Here is an 11,534-nt window from a genome sequence, read left to right as displayed (position 1 = left end):
TTAGTGAAACTTCAAGGCATATGTTTAGATTTAGCCTTAGCCTCTTAATTCTAGTAATATTATAGAGCTTTATAACTGCGAGTTAGCAAAGTGGATACGATGTTGGACTGCGAAGCGATAGGTTGTTGGTTCGAATCTCCGAAAGGCATGTTAATAATATTAAAAGTAAATGTTTCGTGATACTAATTAAAACGCTCACTTTCATTCCTTTCAAGGCAAGAGATATATAGAATTAATAAACAAATTGTGCTTAAATGAAGTAGTCTTAATGGTAGTTCCACCAATGTCTTTAAGTTTTAGATTAAAATTTTAATATTTTGGTTTCGGGTGGGTTAGGTTAGGTTAGGTTCGGTTCGGTTCGGTTTGGTTTGGTTTGGTTTGGTTCCAATAATTCGTTGACACCTTTTCCAAAAATGCTCCTTTTAATTAGCTACCACCTTTTCCAAAATATTCTCCCTTTAAATAGCTACCACCTTTTCCAAAACATTCTCCTATTAATTAGCTGCCACCTTTTCCAAAACATTCTCCTACTTATTAGGTGCCACATTTTCCAAAATATTCTCCTTTTAATCAGCTACCACCTTTTACAAAATATTCTCCTTTTAATTAGCTACCACCTTTTCAAAAACATTCTCCTACTAATTAGCTGCCACCTTTTCCAAAATATTCTCCTATTAATTAGCTGCAACCTTTTCCAAAAGATTTTCCTATTAAATAGCTGCCACCTTTTCCAAAATATTCTCCTACTTATTAGCTGCCACATTTTTCAAAATATTCTGCTTTTAATTAGCTACCACCTTTTCCAAAATATTCTCCTTTTAATTAGCTACCACCTTTTCCAAAATATTCTCCTTTTAATTAGCTACCACCTTTTGCAAAATATTCTCCTTTTAATTAGCTACCACCTTTTCCAAAATATTCTCCTTTTAATTAGCTACCACCTTTTCCAAAACATTCTCCTACTAATTAGCTGCAACCTTTTCGAAAATATTCTCCTATTAATTAGCTGCAACCTTTTCCAAAATATTCTCGTTTTAATTAGCTGCCACCTTTTCCAAAAGATTTTCCCAATAATTAGCTGCCACCTTTTCCAAAATATTCTCCTTTTAATTAGCTACCACTTTTTCTAAAATATTCTCCTATTAATTAGCTGCCACCTTTTCCAAAAGATTTCCCTATTAATTAGCTGCCACCTTTTCCTAAAGATTTTCCTATTAATTAGCTGCCACCTTTTCCTAAAGATTTTCCTATTAATTATCTGATATCTTTTCCAAAAACATTTCTATTATTGCTTATAAATTGTTCGTGGTAAGAGGCGGGCTTTTAATACTCATATAAATAATCTTTTTACCTCCAAACAAGGTTGGGTTGGGTTAGGTTAGGTTAGGTTAGGTTAGGTTAGGTTAGGTTACGTTACGTTTGGTTAGGTTAGGTTAGGCTAGGGTAGGTGAGGTTCGCCGTAATTAAAACGTAGTTAAAATAAGTGCAGTAATACATTTTCAACTCACATTTATTTTAACAATAATAAGTTGTGAAATTAAAAATATATTTAATGCAAAACCACACAGTATGTCTTCTTCCAGTTCAATAGAATTTCGGTCCAATGGGACTATAATAAAATCGCACCTTTTGGCTACGTTCGGTCGAATGGGACAACACAAAAAAGCCGTTCTGCCGAATGGGAATTCGGTTCAATGAGACCAAAGCAAGTGGTTTGGGCTACGCGTTGATCATCAGTTACTGACAGTTATTCAGTCAGGTTTTAAACTTAAATAGGCAGGCTATAAGTTTAAATCTATATTCAAGTAAAGTTTTGTATCATGAAGCACAAAACAAATCAAAGGAAATTAAATGGGTGATTATGTTAGGCTTGCAGAAGAAATTTGAGGTGTTGTAATTAATTTAACTCACCGCAAGCAAGACGATTGAAACATAACCACCAATTCTTTTTAGAATCTTGAACCAATTAACTTCTTCAATGTTAGGATGATCTGTACTGACGAAAGTAAGTATCCAGTTAGCAAAATCAAGAACGGCAAGATTAACATGTCCATCTTCATCGCAGTTTCCCCATCCTCGAAGGCTTTAGGTGGTTCAACAAAAGCGTTTCTTGCCCCGAAACGTATTTTGTCCAAACTTTTATAAAACATTCCGGAACTGAAGAGTACGTTCGTTCTACAATTGTAAAAATTTTCATATTTAAGTTTAACATTTTGGTCTTATAATTTTACTAATTTGAAACCATAAGCCTATCATACTTTCTGTAAGTCTGGGTCAAAAGAATTTTACCTCACTTTATAAAACGGCAGAGCGGAGTATTTCTTGTACATTGCTATCCTGGTGGCGGATATGTCATGAACAGAACAATACTATGGTTATAAATAAAATAAGTCGTTTAAAGGGACGGAGGCTAAACTGGATAATCGGTCCTTGTCTGTAGAATATGATGGACGCTCGCAAGCTCAAGAATATGTCAGGGCTTTGTGCTTTTTCCAATTTTTATGCAAGGATACTGTGACTAAAAATCTCTTTTTGAAACCCGAATAGCATTAGGTCAGATGAGATTCCCAAGTAGCACACCCGTAACGGCTCAGAGGCTGCATGCAGCGATCCTTCACCTCTCTGATATTATATTAAATAGACTTGGTTTGCCCAAGCCTAAAAAACAAAACGATAAGAGTTTTTCCAGTTGACTGAAGTCGGACATTATTTTTCTAATGAAATTCAAACACAATCCGTATTTTACTACTCCTTAGAATTTTAATTCAATCACCTGATTTTCCTGGTAATCCATTTATTTCCCAGAATTAGTTACTTTTTTAACGCGAGCTAGCCTCGCTCTGTAACCGTTTTCCTATAAAGACATGTAAAACTTTAGCTCATTATATTCGTTTCTGTTAACTTTACACCTCGTTGCTTTCGTTCATAATTTTAATGAGGATAAGCTCTGCATACTGCTATTAACACGAGCGATGCCGATGGTAACCTTCATAGAAAAATAGAAGGGATTTCGAGGCGAAGTAAATCTGGTAGATGGACCCTCTTTGTGGCAGATTTGCCATAAAACGAACAATATGTGGGACGGAGACTAAACGTGACTTGAATTATGATACTAAGTCCTTGTGTGTGTAAGTTATGAGGGATTCTGAATGACGGATCTTGAGCGTGCTCAATAATAGACCAGGGGCCTATCTATAATTTTCATAGATCTTGAATCGAAGATTTTATTATCGATCGAACACGTTTAGGATGCGAGAGTTAAGTTTAATTTAGTGTCTGTAGGTATTGTGCCATTAAAGTCAAAACTGAAAAGTCAATATGAAAATAAGTATTTAATTGAAATTTGGCTAATACCTTACTAATTTTACAACCATAACTTATCCACCTTAAAACCTACATTTTGTTGTCCATATTTGTAATCACATAGAGCAAAAGGTTTAAATTTTTCTCTAAGTTGCAGCCTTAGGAGATGGAAATTCCCGTTATCTACGTTTCGCGCCTCCGTTTAAAAATATTGAGGCTTGTTTAATCCCAAAATCCTTAAAGCCATTCTAGTCAAGCTACTGAGTTCAACTTCACCTCCTTCACAGTCAATATGGAAGTCGCCATGGCTCGAATACTTACATATGTTTTAATATCTTCCGCGCTTCGGGATGTAGAGATTTACGAAATGGAACGTGTGCCGTGATGGATCCATACGGGTTTTTCGAAACATATATGTATTTTCTTGTTTTTTCGGATAGCTCTAATAGATAAACATATATCTGGACCATCGTTTTGTAATGAAGATAGCATACTGGCAGCTTTTCCAGGTCATCTTCTAAGCAAGACAAACTATCAACTTGGTTTTCCAATTTATATAATTCGTGAACATTTTTCTTCCTTGCCAACACTTCTGACTTAATTGGAACAAACTAAAGTTAAAAAATAATGTAACGTTAGTTAAATTCAGAATATTAGCAAGATGAGAATACATTTTTGAATCTTGACAAAAAGGTGATGTGTCATAATTATTAATCTTAACTTATATTTTTGAATAGAGGACTTTTTAATTACAAACTGTTTATGCTTCCCTTCAGGCAAATGATTTAAAATCATAATTAAACATACCCATTCTTCTTCTGGAACTCTACCATCATACAGTTCAAGGTTGGGAACTTTGAGAATGTCTAAGATATCTTCAACGTACGATACGAGATCCGGTACTGTTATTTTAGATAGAAGCAGACCAGTAAAGGACATGGATATGTTAAAAATTGCAAGTAACCAAAAAGCCCAGAATAGCCGAAGAGTCATATTTTGAAAAATCGAAACATCATCTAAATTTCAAGCAAAAAATGTAGATTTTGTATTCACGTGTTAATTCTTGGCTTAACTTACTTCCCACATTAATTGTGGTTTTCAAAATACATTTCAAGTATTTGAAGTATAATGATTTAAATGACCGTGACTGTTGTAAATATAATGCAAACGACGCAGCAAGCACAAATGGTGTTATTAATAGCGCTAAACATATTGATATCCAAACCTGAAAAACAAAGGATTGCTGCGGCTTCAGTCGAAGAGTCTTTGCCGCAAAAAAACGTTGCTTCAGTCAAATAGGAAAATTACTTAGCAATTCAAAGATTATAAGATAAAATTATTGGACCGAGGGTAAAAAATAGAAATTTGATTAAGGATCATTTCTTCGTGAATTGTTGTCTTAAACGTTCTCTATATTATTTGATATGATTTGAAATCTTACTCCTCTGCTGAAAGACCGAAAGATGTCGAAATATCGCTTTTCCTTCGCTATAGGTGATCCCGTAAAAAGATGTGTTGACTCGACACCCATGGCATTGGAAAACTCAATGACGTTGAAATATGACGGGATTGGCATACAAAATATCATTCCGATATCGGAAACCTTCGAATTAAGAATATTTAAACAAATATTGTAGCTAAACCTAAAAATTGAAACTTGCACGATTGAGATTGAAATGAGTAGGGGGAATATGCCGTTCCCAGTGCAGGTACAGTGGAAGGCAGGGGAGGATGGGAGGATTGGAGGATGGGAGGATGGCAAGATGGCGGGTGAGAAAATGTAAGCCTTTTGATTGACGCACCCTTTCTCATGCCTGTAAGGGGGCGTTTTTGATTGACTCACCCCTATCATCCCCCGCACCTGCAAGGGGTGTTTTTGATTGACAGGGTCAATGAAGCGTGTTCGATTCTCGGATGTAGAAGTGCATACATTGGAGTATGAAGATAGGGTGAGTTATGAATTAAGGAATAAACAGTATTTTAATAAGTTAATTAGATTAAAATTTGATCCATTAATTTCTCCCGTATTAATCAAATGGTTAAGGGGTGTATGAAACTCCAGATGACGTTGGGGGAAAATAAAGAATTCCCGTAAAAACCCAGCTCTAGGGATTATTCTAGATCATTCCAGAAAAATTAAAATTCGCCTCGTAAAACCCAGGTTAACGTTGTTTAAGATCATGACGTAAAATGTACAGTCAAAGTTGTAGATTGTTCGAGAATAATCTTCCCGAAAAAACCCACGGCGTAAACACCATTAATGTACAGTCAAAGCTAGGATGATGATCTTATTAAATAGTATAAATAGCCAGGACCCTGAGTTAAACCACCTTCACAATCTCACTCAAGCTCGAAGAGGAAGGAAGGACCATCCAACAAGTACCATGTAAGTATAATTTTTGTGGACTTGGTGTTTTTTAAAGTTAAAGTTTGAACCGTAAATATCAGTGTTAATGGGAGATTTTTTTTACCCTCACCAAGGCTTAAGAAATCCGTGGTCGTTGACTTTGATTTTCTTACCGGGCGAATTGTTGGAGTTGAACGGGAACAAATATCCAAGGAGGTGGCCGTTACAACCGTGGAGAAAACACCGAGGGTTGGTTCATGGTCCTTCGCGCCCCCGTACAGTGAAAAAGAACTTACATACGACACTGTGCGTCAGAACAGGTGGATTCTAAACAACCTGCACGGCCTGGGATGGGATTATGGGGCAACCCCGTACGAAAAGCTCGGCGAGTGCCTCCGATCTGCAGTTCAAGGTTACGACCGCGTATTCTGTAAAGGGGAGGAAAAGTGTTTCTTTTTGTTGAACATTATTAATAGAGAAGTTATGGAGTAGGATGTCCAAAAGCTAACGAAATCGATGAGGATGGTCCGATGGTGACGTGTATGCTTAACCATAAAACTGTCCGTAATAATAAGAAGTATTTGTGTGCACTATCAAAATGTATATTATTTTCCGAGTGGATTTTTAATCACAAAGAAATTGTAAATAATCATTTAGGAGATTAATAAATCGAATAAAATAACAACGATAAAACGACTTTAATTATAAATGTATGAATCCTCCAAATTCCCCAATGAATCGGATAAAATAAACCGATTGATGTGGTTCATTAAACCCCGGTCAAACTCTAAGAGTTGCGCCCCCGTCTCAATATCAACTTCGGGGTTGACTGTCCGGGCGTCTCTTCTCTTAATGAAGATTGCGTAGATCACAGCCAAGACACTTAGAACAATGAAATTAATCGAACAAATTATGAAAACACAATGTATGATTATGTTGAAAACTAATTAAGTACCTGAATCCATCGCAATTAGGGGTTATGTACGCCCCATTCGGGATATATTTTACGTGATGCACATCTCTCTCCGGGCTAAATATAAATGTAAATAAATATACAACTCCCAATTCGGGGAAGTGTATTCATCCGCGGGTTCCCGCCAAAAACTCGACCACTCGCGAAACCATATGAGATACGTACTTCACCCTATTTAATTATCCCTATACTATTTATATAATTAACAATACATACATGGGATGCATCTGCTCGGCGGTTACATCTTCAAGCTTCAACATTAATTCCTCAACCCCGGCAATTAATAAGTTGGGCATCATCAATTCGCGGATGTTAGCGATAATTCTAATATTATAATTTTATTAATACTATTTAAAAGACTAATTAAAACATCCTGTTTATTTACTTGAATCCGTCACAATTCATGACTCTAGCGATAAATTGTGGTGTTGGATTACCCTCGTAATCGTCCAAACCATCTCTATTAATATCGAAATTAAATCAGACTCAAATAACGCGCATGAATCCATTATGATACTATTATAAATATAAAATTACTTACAAGTCTCCCACACTCAAAATTGGAAGCGTGTCCTGGCTATCTTCCGCCTCCTCCACCACAACATTAACCCCCTCGTTATCTTCAAAATTATATTCGACACCATTTTCATCCAAAACGTTAATCACACTATCGTCATCACTATCAATTACTAATTCATCAGCGTCTTCTCCTTGCGGGTTGTATATAGCATCCGGGCACACATCAAAAATAGGTAGATTTTCCGCGACCATTTTTAAATTTAGTTATTCAAAAAAATAAAAGAAGATGAACTTTTCTCGTTGAGGTAGAAAAAACGTTGTGAGTAGAATATTGAAAATTGCCCCTGTACCCTCGACCTGGTGTAGTATGAAATCCTCTAACCCTTCCACGGATTTTCACCAATCACAATAGAACTTCAAACAGTTAGTATGAATTGTAGGATTAAAAACCATACACACACATGAATCACTGGTTTCGTTCGGGATTCCTCCAAAAAACCCAAAAAGCGCGAAGAAATCAAGTCCGATGCTGGGTGGTTGGTTACTAGTTCAAAATATACTGATAACTTAAAGGACATGGTACATAGAATTAGTACGTATCCGACCCCTCGTTTCGAACCATCTAGAAGGCGAAAACACGTGCGTCTTAACCTAACATGTCAACTTGACGTCTCGACAAACCCCTCGTGTACGAATGTACCTGCTACTATAGTTTAAGATACCGTTTGGGTTTTTCATCAGAGGAGTAAATTTCTTAGACTCGAGGGAGTCTTCACATCAAAGCGTCATTGTTGACTTTACACTACCTACAATATAGACCGAATTCGGATGTACAATGAAGTGTCGATCACCTCGAACCATCTAGAATATTCTTTCCGATTTCAGAACATTCCATTGTTTCTAGAAGGTTCTTTTTGGGTCTTCCATATTACACCATCTTAAACCAAGTGCAATTGGATTTCCGTACGTTGATGGGGAAACCCTGGAAAATCCAAGTAAAAAGACACTGTTTAAGGCTGACTATATTTTTATCCAATGGGAATCACGGGAAAGGGTGAAACAATATATACGTGAGCTTAAAAATTGTATAAAAGGGAGGTGAAATGGGTACTATGGTCACATTCGATTTCACGATGTACTCCTGTTCCACATGCGCCGATGTCTTCACGAACCAGCAGAACCTCACTCGACATATGCGGGTCAAACACGGTAATATTTCTTTTGCGTGTCCAGTTTGCGATAAGTCATTTTCGCGGAGAGATAATTTATTGCGTCATCAACGGCGAACGAACCACGATGGAGCGGCGGTAAATAACGTCGCGGAAAACAACACGCGTCCAGCATCCCCGCAACCCGGACCATCTCACCGCGTCACCCCGCCTAATTCGCCCGTTAAGAGAAAAGCGGCACCGATCCCAGAGAAAAGAAAAAGAATCAGAGTTGAAAATGGTAAATATTTAGTTTATTGATTTCCCCTGTAAAGTGTCTTACCCGCCGCAAATTGATGTACAGGGTGTAGGTACCCACCAGGGGTTTAGTTGCGTTAGTCGTAAAACTCGACAATTGAATTGGTGTAGGAATTAATTCTTAATTTATATGTAGAAAATGCGCCAATGCCAGATGAGACGTTATCTACCCAAGATATCGAAGGACTTGACGCGTTTATAAAAATGTGGGAGGATAGACAAAATCTAGATGGGAGGGGTAGGGAAAATGAAGATGGTGATGTTTTGCTCTCGCAAGATGATGCGGGTTTAAATGAATTTATGGAAAACTGGGAAGCCGAACAAAACGCGGTAGAACAACCCGGGAGTCAACAACCGGACATTGAGGAGATTAACGCGCTCGATAACGCGATTTTCTCGGCCAGAATCACCGCACCTGACGGTGTAACGGACCCGATTTTATTCATCAATAAACACAGGGGAAAACTAGAATCGTATCTCAGAGACAAATTGAGTGTTAAAAAGGGGATTAAATGGTATTTAACGGTTCGCGCGCGGTATACACGTGAACTTGGGAATACAGGTGCTGAAACCGAAATTAGCCCATATTTCCGAGGATTTACGCATGCCACATTGGCACCGGACGTTATCCCACAACAAATCAACTCGAGTCGAGATAAAATTGCCGAGAGTATGATTAGCTTCGAAGCTATGGGAAGTGGGTGGGTTTTAGACTGAATATTATTTATACAAATCAACATTATCCAGTATTTACCCCTAGTGGGTGGAACATATTTTCATTTACCACCCGTGATTGAAAATAAAAAGGCCACGGTGAATGTTAACCCGGAAGATCCAACTGACAATAAGTGTTTCTTGTAGTCGATAATCACAAAACTTCATCCGGCTTTAATCACCCCAAGTCGTGTAACACATTATAGACCGTACGAGAACGAACTCGATTTGTGTGGAATCACTTTCCCTTTTGAATTTGATACGTTTAAACTTAAACGGTTTGAGGAGGTGAACAATTTATCAGTGAATATTTTCGCGTACGAAAAAGGATATTTTCCACGTTACGTAAGCGAGAATAAAGTGCACGAATTTGAAATTGATCTTCTCTTGGTTTCCAATGGAAAATCAAAACATTACGTGTTAATTCGCCACCTTAGCTGATTGTTTAACGGTTTCACGAAACGTTGTCACCAATCCTTCTACTGCCGATATTGCTTGAAAAGAAGCGCCACCGAAACAGTTCACGATAATCACGTGCGTGAATGTAGTGTACACGACCCGCAACGCGTGATTATGCCGCACAGTGAACCCACATTGAAATTTAAAAACTTTGGATGGAATCAAATGGTAATTTACTAAATATAACCAAGTGCAAGACAAAATTATAATGTTTCATTACATCGATATAGGTTCCATATATTATTGTAGCCGATTTTGAATCGATTCTCGCAAAGGTGACAACATGTTTACCAGACACATCGTTGTCTTCAACAACTACATTGGCGTTGCATAAGGCGTGTGGTTTTTCATACGCAATAGTCGGACCAACCGGTAAATTTCAATCCCCTAAACGGATTAACCGGTTATCTTACAAATATTCGTGCTATCATAGGAAATCTCGTTAATTACGAAGTATACAGAGGAGTTGACGGGGCAATAAAATTCCTGAAAATGCTGTTGGATGAATCCGACATCATCGTTGGGAAACTGAAGGAGAACATACCAATGCAATTAACAACGGTCGAAGAAGCTTCACACGAAGCTGCGACACGTTGTTACGTATGTGAAGAATCCTTCACGGCTACTATAATCAAAACACGCGACCATGACCACTACACTGGAAAATATAGAGGGAGTGCGTGCCAAAGTTGCAACTTGAAATTGAAAGCACCAAAATTCATACCAGTTGTGAAGCACAATCTCAGCAGGTAATTTAAATAATCATTATGTCTAATTTGATCTATTTAATAACTATCGATTACCGAATAGGTACGATGCGCATCTCATCATGCAGCAAATTGCGATGATTCGAAACAAAAAGATTGACTGTATAGCAACCAATAGTGAGACATACATTTCATTCACTCTGGGAAATCTACGCTTTGTGGATAGTATCCGATTCTTGCCTGCGTCCCTCGAATCGTTGGTCTCAAATGTAGCGAAAGGAGGACAGGAGAAATTCCCACTCATGAACGCCGTTTTCAATCCGGCTGAAGTTAAATTACTTCTTCGGAAGGGTGTATACCCCTACACCTACATGGATTCCGAGAAGCGCTTCTCCGAAAAGCAACTACAACCAATTGAGTGTTTCTACAACGATTTTACGGACGAGCCCCTTAAACAGGATGATTACACTCACGCTCAAAACGTGTGGCAATCATTCAACATTCGGAATTTGGGTATGATCATGATGACATTCATTCGAGATGAACATTTGCTAATGTTTGTATTGCATTTTTTAAAGGAGAGTACCACGATTAGTATGATCTGTCCGATACTCTCCTCCTAGCGGATGTTTTCCAAAACTTCCGCAAAATGTGCATGACGTACTATCGTCTAGACCCTGCACACTCTTATACCTTACCCGGTTTTGCCTGGCAAGCCGCTCTATGCATGTCAAAGGCGCACCTAGACTTGCTATTGGATGAGAACAAGCACCTCTTCATCGAAAAGGAGATTAGGGGAGGGGTATCCATGATAAGTCATCGCTTCGCGGCGGCCAACAACACATATCTAGATAATTACGACGCATCAAAACCGGAAAGTTACATATGTTATCTAGGTAAGATATACAAGTTATCCTAAATTAATTTTCACATACTAACAATCAACGATAATAGATTGCAACAACATTTATGGGACGGTCATGTGTGACGCTCTACCCATGAGGAATTTCCAGTGGGTAGAACCCAACCCCAACTCCGAGCTCGAA

At 37.9% G+C, this 11,534-nt stretch overlaps 1 long non-coding RNA gene across 1 annotated transcript in view; it reads left to right on the top strand.

The window, feature by feature from the left end:
- The first annotated feature begins 284 nt into the window (after window positions 1–284).
- The window catches only part of LOC149663569 (uncharacterized), a 588,523-nt gene continuing 577,273 nt past the window's right edge, over window positions 285–11,534 (top strand). The window contains exon 1 of the long non-coding RNA XR_016368343.1: window positions 285–356. This is a non-coding gene — a long non-coding RNA (uncharacterized LOC149663569). The remainder of the gene's footprint in view (window positions 357–11,534) is intronic.

Source organism: Phalangium opilio, unplaced genomic scaffold, assembly GCF_054372755.1.
Source record: "Phalangium opilio isolate 3A_F unplaced genomic scaffold, DU_Popi_V2 ptg000061l_1, whole genome shotgun sequence".
NCBI classification, from domain to species: Eukaryota; Metazoa; Arthropoda; class Arachnida; order Opiliones; family Phalangiidae; genus Phalangium; species Phalangium opilio.
This window is presented reverse-complemented; position numbering and strand designations above follow the sequence as displayed.